This window comes from Bison bison, unplaced genomic scaffold (genome assembly GCF_000754665.1).
Source record: "Bison bison bison isolate TAMUID 2011002044 unplaced genomic scaffold, Bison_UMD1.0 scf7180017864286, whole genome shotgun sequence".
Taxonomy (NCBI): Eukaryota; Metazoa; Chordata; class Mammalia; order Artiodactyla; family Bovidae; genus Bison; species Bison bison.
This window is the reverse complement of record NW_011494858.1, coordinates 3,052,625-3,059,487: the sequence shown is the minus strand read 5'-3', so window position 1 is coordinate 3,059,487 and position 6,863 is coordinate 3,052,625. Positions and strand designations below refer to the sequence as shown.

The 6,863-nt window shown below is 39.6% G+C and overlaps 1 protein-coding gene across 2 annotated transcripts in view; it reads left to right on the top strand.

Annotated features, from left to right (window-relative positions):
• The window catches only part of MAPRE2 (microtubule-associated protein, RP/EB family, member 2), a 189,443-nt gene that overhangs the window by 44,538 nt on the left and 138,042 nt on the right, over positions 1-6,863 (top strand). The gene's annotated exons all lie outside the window — the stretch shown is intronic.

Genomic DNA, 6,863 nt, shown 5'->3' with positions numbered 1-6,863 from the left:
TCCACTAGCTTTGTTCGTAGTGATGCTTTCTAAGGCCCACTTGACTTCACATTCCAGGATGTCTGGCTCTAAGTGAGTGATCACACCATCGTGATTATCTTGGTCGTGAAGATCTTTTTTGTACAGTTCTTCTGTGTATTCTTGCCACCTCTTCTTAATATCTTCTGCTTCTGTTAGGTCCATACCATTTCTGTCCTTTATCGAGCCCATCTTTGCATGAAGTGTTCCCTTGGTATCTCTAATTTTCTTGAAGAGATCTGCTGCTAAGTCACTTCAGTCGTGTCCGACTCTGTGTGACCCCATAGATGGCAGCCCACTAGGCTCTTCTGTCCCTGGGATTCTCCAGGCAAGAATACTGGAGTGGGTTGCCATTTCCTTCTCCAGCGCATGAAAGTGAAAAGTGAAAGTGAAGTAGCTCAGTCATGTCCAACTCTTAGCGACCCCATGGACTGCAGCCCACCAGGCTCCTCCATCCATGGGATTTTCCAGGCAAGAGTACTGGAGTGGGTTGCCATTGCCTTCTCCATGAAGAGATCTAGCCAGTTCTAAAAGGCAGATTAGGGACTTGCCTGGTGGCCCGGTGGTTAAGACTGTGTGCTTCCAACACAGAGGATGTGGGTTCTACACCTGGCCAGGAAACTAAGATCTCACATGCCTCATGGCAAAACAAACAAATAAATAAAAGCCAGATTAGACAGGACCAAAGTTTTAAATACAGTTTACAAATACAGCCAACCCAGGAAATTCACTCTGATCTTTAATGTCCAAACAAGTCTGGCCTAATCTCATCCTGCCATATCAAGTCGGGATGCTAATGCATGGGAGGCGAAGCATAGGGGAGGGAGCAAGCTCTGCAAACAACCTACTGCTAAGGGGGAGTCGCCTTCATTTCTGCCTGAATTCTGCCTCTGATACCTGAACACCAGAGTCCTGTGTACAAAGGAAAATTGTGGGGAGAGAACAAACTTAATGCCAAGTGGGTACAAATACTCTGCCAGCAGCTTCACACTCATTATCATCTTGTTCATCTTTAGATGTCCTCCATGAAGCTTGCTTATGCTTTTTTAGAAAGGAGGAAATGGAGTTTCAAAGTAATGACTAGCTTGTTCAAGGCACAGAGCTGGTCAGTGGTAGAGGCAAGATGAGAATCCCGGCAGTGTGAATCCAAAGTCATTTCCACAAGCAGTATTCACAGCCAGATGCTGTGAACTACCCCAGCAGCAGAACACCTCAGGGTGGGACTGGAAGTAGAGTGGAGGCTATAGGAGGCAAATGACTTTAAGTGTGTGTGTGTGTGATCCGATTATCTCAGAAGTTGTACCTGTATTCCACCTCTCTTGCCCAGCTTGCACCCTGCCACTTCAGTTGTGTTAATTGTAGGTACCTCGCCATGGAAATACAACTATTAGTATCATAGATGTATGATCATTTGGACAAAAATGACAAGAAATAAAGACAGGTCCCAGCATCTTGGTCACCATCGTGGCAAAGTCTCAAACTTCCTGATACTTGCGTAACTTAAGATGTATCTTGGGCTTCCCTGGTGGCTCAGATGGTAAAGAAGCCACCTGCAATGTGGGAGACCTGGGTTCAATCCCTGGTTTGGGAACATCCCCTGGAGAAGGGAATGGCAACCCACTCCAGTATTGTGGCCTGGAGAATTCCATGGACAGAGGAGCCTGGCAGGCTACCATCCATGGTGTTGCAAAGAGTCAGACACAACTGAGCAACTTTAACTTTCTTTCATGATATGTTTTATGAGAGGTATGTTAGATCACTTACTATCATCTAATCAAACATTTCCTGGAGTTCAAATGCTGCCTGCTTGCTAACCTGTCTATTTGTATATTTTCTTCTATAGCATTTCTAAAATTTCCACTATTGAAAATAATAATAATAGTGGAAATCATAAAAAGCAAACACCTATAATCCTACCCATATGCTACAAATGCCCTCCTTCATGTAATTTGACATAGTTGTAAGCATACCTTGTGCAGTACTTTTGTTTGTTTTGTTTAGTCACTAAATCATGTCTGACTCTTTTGAGATCCATGGACTGTAGCCCGCCAGGCTCCTTTGCCCATGGAATTCTCCAGGCAAGAATACTGGAGTAGGTTGCCATTTCCTTCTCCAGGGAATCTTCCTGATCCAGGGACCGAACCTGCGTCTCCTGCACTGATCAGGTGGATTCTTGACGGCTGAGCCTCCAGGGAACCCCTATGTATACTTTGGGATACTGCCTTTTATTTCACTTTGTCATGATCAGTTTCCATGCTGCCACACATCCTCATGATTGCAGTATTAATATCTATGCAAGTCTTTAGAGTCAGCTTACCAATATTATTCCAACCCTCCTGTTTGATGTGTGGAGTCTGTTTCAAAACTAACTTTAGAAGGTTTTATACTTGTAGATCATAAGTGGTTGGTTGATACCCCTAACTGGAAGTCTCATTCTTCTGTGTTTCCACATCCCTTGTGAATACTAGTTATAATACTACGGAATTTCTGATTGGATAGTATCTTGGATTTTAAATAAATGTTTCATATATGGGCTTCCCTTGTGGCTCAGCTGGTAAAGAATGTGCCTGCAGTGTGGGAGACTGGGATTGATCCCGGTTTGGGAAGATCTCCTGGAGAAGGGAAAGGCTACCCACTCCAGTATTCTGGACTGGAGAATTCCATGGACTGTATAGTCATTGGGGTTGCAGAGAGTCGGACATGACTGAGTGACTTTCACCTCACATATGTAATTTTTAACTTCCAAACATTATATTCTCAAGAGCAGTAGACAGTGCATTATATCTTAACTATCATCCCCTCTCCCAGACTTTGGGGGCTTCCTAGGTGGTGCAGTGGTAAAGAATCCGCCTGCCAGTGCAGGAGATGCATTCCCCTGGGTTGGGAAGAGTCCCTGGAGTAGGAAGTGGCAACTTGCTCCAGTATTCTTGCCTGGAAAATTCCATGGATAGAGGAGCCTGGTGGATTAGAGTCCACAAGGTCACAAAGAGTCAAGACATGACTGAGCAGACTCCTAGACATTAGGTACTTAATATATGCTTCTTGTGGAGAAGAGCACAGCAACTCATTCCAGTATTCTTGCCTGGAGAATCCCATGGACAGAGGAGCCGTGCGGGTTACAGTCCATGGGGTCACAAGGAGTTGGATATGACTGAAACGACTTAGCATGCATGCGTATGCTTCTTGAATTCTGTACAGACTATAAAACTGGCTTGGGATCAGGTTGCCCAGTGACTTGTAGATGACAAATTTTCAGCATGTCTTACTTCAAATATCATTCTGCTTAAAATGCATGCACTGACGTGTTTGTCTCTGTTCTCAAGTTAGTCACGTTTGAGTCTTCAAGAAAGCCATTCAAATGAATCACAGATTATCAGGTTGATGTCAACCATATTAGGGAACATGAACAGCCAAGGTAGTAATAAGCCTCAGAGTGCCTGCCTAAAGGACTTAACCCTAGGACATGAGGATATTTTATTTTCCAATACTTCATATGTCTGCTTTGGGATATGGTGTCAAGCCTTAACTGGACCATGATGTTTCCAAATACTGACGTGTCATTCTGTTATTTCTCAAGGCAATGACTAGGCTATAGAATATCTGCCTGGTAGAGTTTCTCTCATGGGATTCTGGTCGCTAATTTTATTTTCGCTCTTGGGGAGAGAGATCTTTCAGATCTGTGTGAGGTAATGCTACTCACGAAACATTACTTTGGCTTCTAAGTTGGACTGAACCATAAGCACATCTTTTTCCAGTGTCTGGCTTAGAAACTTTGCTTGGTCTGTCAAAAAATATGAATTGAGCACTTGGAACATTGTGTAATGATATTGTTGCCTCCATCCAGGCATAACAATTCTACGCAGCTTTCTTGAAATAAGAATGTCTAACCACTCTTGTGTCCTGATCAAGACAACAATCTATAATGAAAATTGCCTAACTCAGGCAGACTATTTTTTTAAGCTGCATCTCATCAACAGTTTGATATATTTATTGTTTAGTAGGGCTTGCCAGGTGGCACTAGTGGTAAAGAATCTACCTCCCAGCGCAGGAGACTTGAGATTACTCTGGTATTCTTGCTTGGAGAATCCCGTGGACAGAGGAGCCTGACAGGCTATGGTCCATAGGGTTGCAGAGTAGGACACAACTGAAGCAACTTAGCATGAATTGTTTAGTAAGATATCAAAACATGAAACATTTGCCTTTAAAAGTTTATCCTACTTGAAAGTGAACATTAAAGTGAAAGTCGCTCATTCGTGTTCAACTCTTTGCAACCCCATGGACTATACAGTCCATGGAATTCTCCAGGCCAGAATACTTGGTGGGTAGCCTTTCCTTTCTCCAGGGGATCTTCCAAACCCAGGGATCAAACCCAGGTCTCCCACATTGTAGGCAGATTCTTTACCAGCTGAGCCACAAGGGAAGCCCAAGAATACTGGAATGGGTAGCCTATCCCTTCTCCAGGGGATCTTCTTGACCCAGGAATTGAACTGGGATCCCCTGCATTGCAGGCGGATTCACTTGGGTAAAATTATTTTTGGTTTCAGAATAAATATGGTAGATAAAATTTTGGTTAAAAAAACTGACATTGCTGGCTCAAAAAACAATCATTTATACAGAACTCAAATGTTTTTAAGTAATGCAGATTTTGGCCATCTTAGGATGCTCATAAAGACTTCAGAAAGGCAACTTTGAGCCCAACCTACCTTTGTAAAATGTGAGTAGATAAAAAAGAAGGAAAAGGACATTACAGGCACGAGTCAGAAGATGCAGGGAAACAGAGCATAACCCCGCTCAGTGGGGCAGGGGAATGACTGATTCTTAAATATGATAAATGGAGGATTAAGAAGAAAGACAAGCTGAGATGTAACTGCATCCAGTCCCAAATACCAGACTAAATTATGTAAGTTTGACATTTTAGATAGTAGGAAATATTGAAGACAATGCAAATACTCTATAAGAAAGTGAGTTTTTAAGATGGTAGTCTCTATAGTTGTTTCTCCTCTCTCCACATCTTCAACTGAAATATTAAGTAGGCAAAAAAAGTTTGTTTGGGTTCTTCCATACCATCTTACAGAAAAACCCGAACAAATTTTTGGCTAACTGAATAAAATTTTAAAAGAATAAAGGCATGCCCATTCTGGAAACATGAATGAGGACCAGAAATTGACAAGCATCTACAAGATGAAAAGAAATAGGATTATATTGCTTGCTAATTTTTTTAATCTAAATAAAAATAAAAAACAGATGAAATGATTCACAGAATTATTATAATCCAAATAAAATAATTCTGAGAATAGAAGAAGACAATGAAAAAATCTAATTACTCTCCTTAGACACTATGAAAAGTATTGCATCCATTAAACTTCACTACCATCTTTTCAAAAGAAGAGCAGTTATGGACACAAAGCAGTTAGAAAACATGAGTTCTTAAAAACTGAAAGTCAAGAGAAAGACTTCCTGAATGTAGCTAAAGACTATTCCAGAGTATAGAGCCAAACATGAGAAGATAGAAAAGGTTAAAAAAAGTATTGGTGATATGGAAAGATGATCCTAAAGTTCCACCATTGTTTAAAAAGAGTCCTTAAAGGAAAAATAAAGACATTGGAGAGGAAAAAAGACATAACAATTCAGATTAGGAGAGGCCACTGACTGTTGAGTAAAATAAAAATCCCAAACCCACATTGGTGAAATTTCAGGATAAAAGAGACTTAGAGCATCTGAGTTTAGACATTGAGAATGTCAGACCTTGAGAGGATTACCCACAGAAGAGTGATCGCCTATATGGCATGAACTTTGATACCTGATACTACAGGTTGGGAGACAGTGCACCCATGCATTCCATGTTCAGAGGGGACCGAGTTTGGAACTATGGTTCTGTACTCAGCCCAACTATGAATAAAGTATGAAAACAAATAGACATTTTCTTACTTTAAAACTTCTCTTAGCCTCTCAACAAAACAACTTGAAGATGTAGTCTAGGAAAATAAGAGAATAAAATAAAGGATACATTAACAGCCAAAAAACTATGGAACTAATATTGGAAGAGTCCAGTTACAAGAAATATGAAGATGCCAGCAGTAATATTAAAGCAATTGGTGCAAATTAGATAGTGGATTCCATGATGAATGTCTTGCAGGAAAAAAAAAAAAAAAAGGTCATTCTATTATATGTATTTAGGCTTAGAATCTGAGTATTTTTTTATAAGATGAAATATGTTTATTCTGTCCCCCAAAATAGTTAAAATCTCTAGGAAAAACAACTATATAGGTATAGAGATATAGAGAACATATCTACATATTTAACTTATCTGTTAAAAATTCAAGTTCACTCTTAAAATGAGGCATATTTTGGAATAATTAGTAGCCTGTAGAAAAAAAAGATTCATTTGATCTTGATATTATATTATTATTGTGATTGCAAGATATAATGACATATTTATTTCTCTATGAAAGGTAATACCACTTGAGTTTGGAGAGAATAAGAAATTGCATAATCGTAAATGCCATTTCCTAGATTTCAAATTTAAAAGCAATCTATAGTCAAAATAAGGAAGCCTTAACTACAGTTCATAGAACATAATGCAAATATAAAGGATAAAGGAGACATAATGGTAAAACTATGCAAATTAAAAGAGAAAAGCTGAGAAGAAATGTAAAATGAAGAATTAATAGGTGACATTCCTTAGAGTGAGTCAAGAAATTTCAAGACTAGGGCTTGAAGTTATAAAGGTAACCATTGGAATAACTAAATATTAACAGTAATTGAGAGAAGAAAATTAATAGAAGTATGTTTAATTTCTTTTATAGTAGAAAATAGGTACTATGTTGATATAATTGTGACCTTAC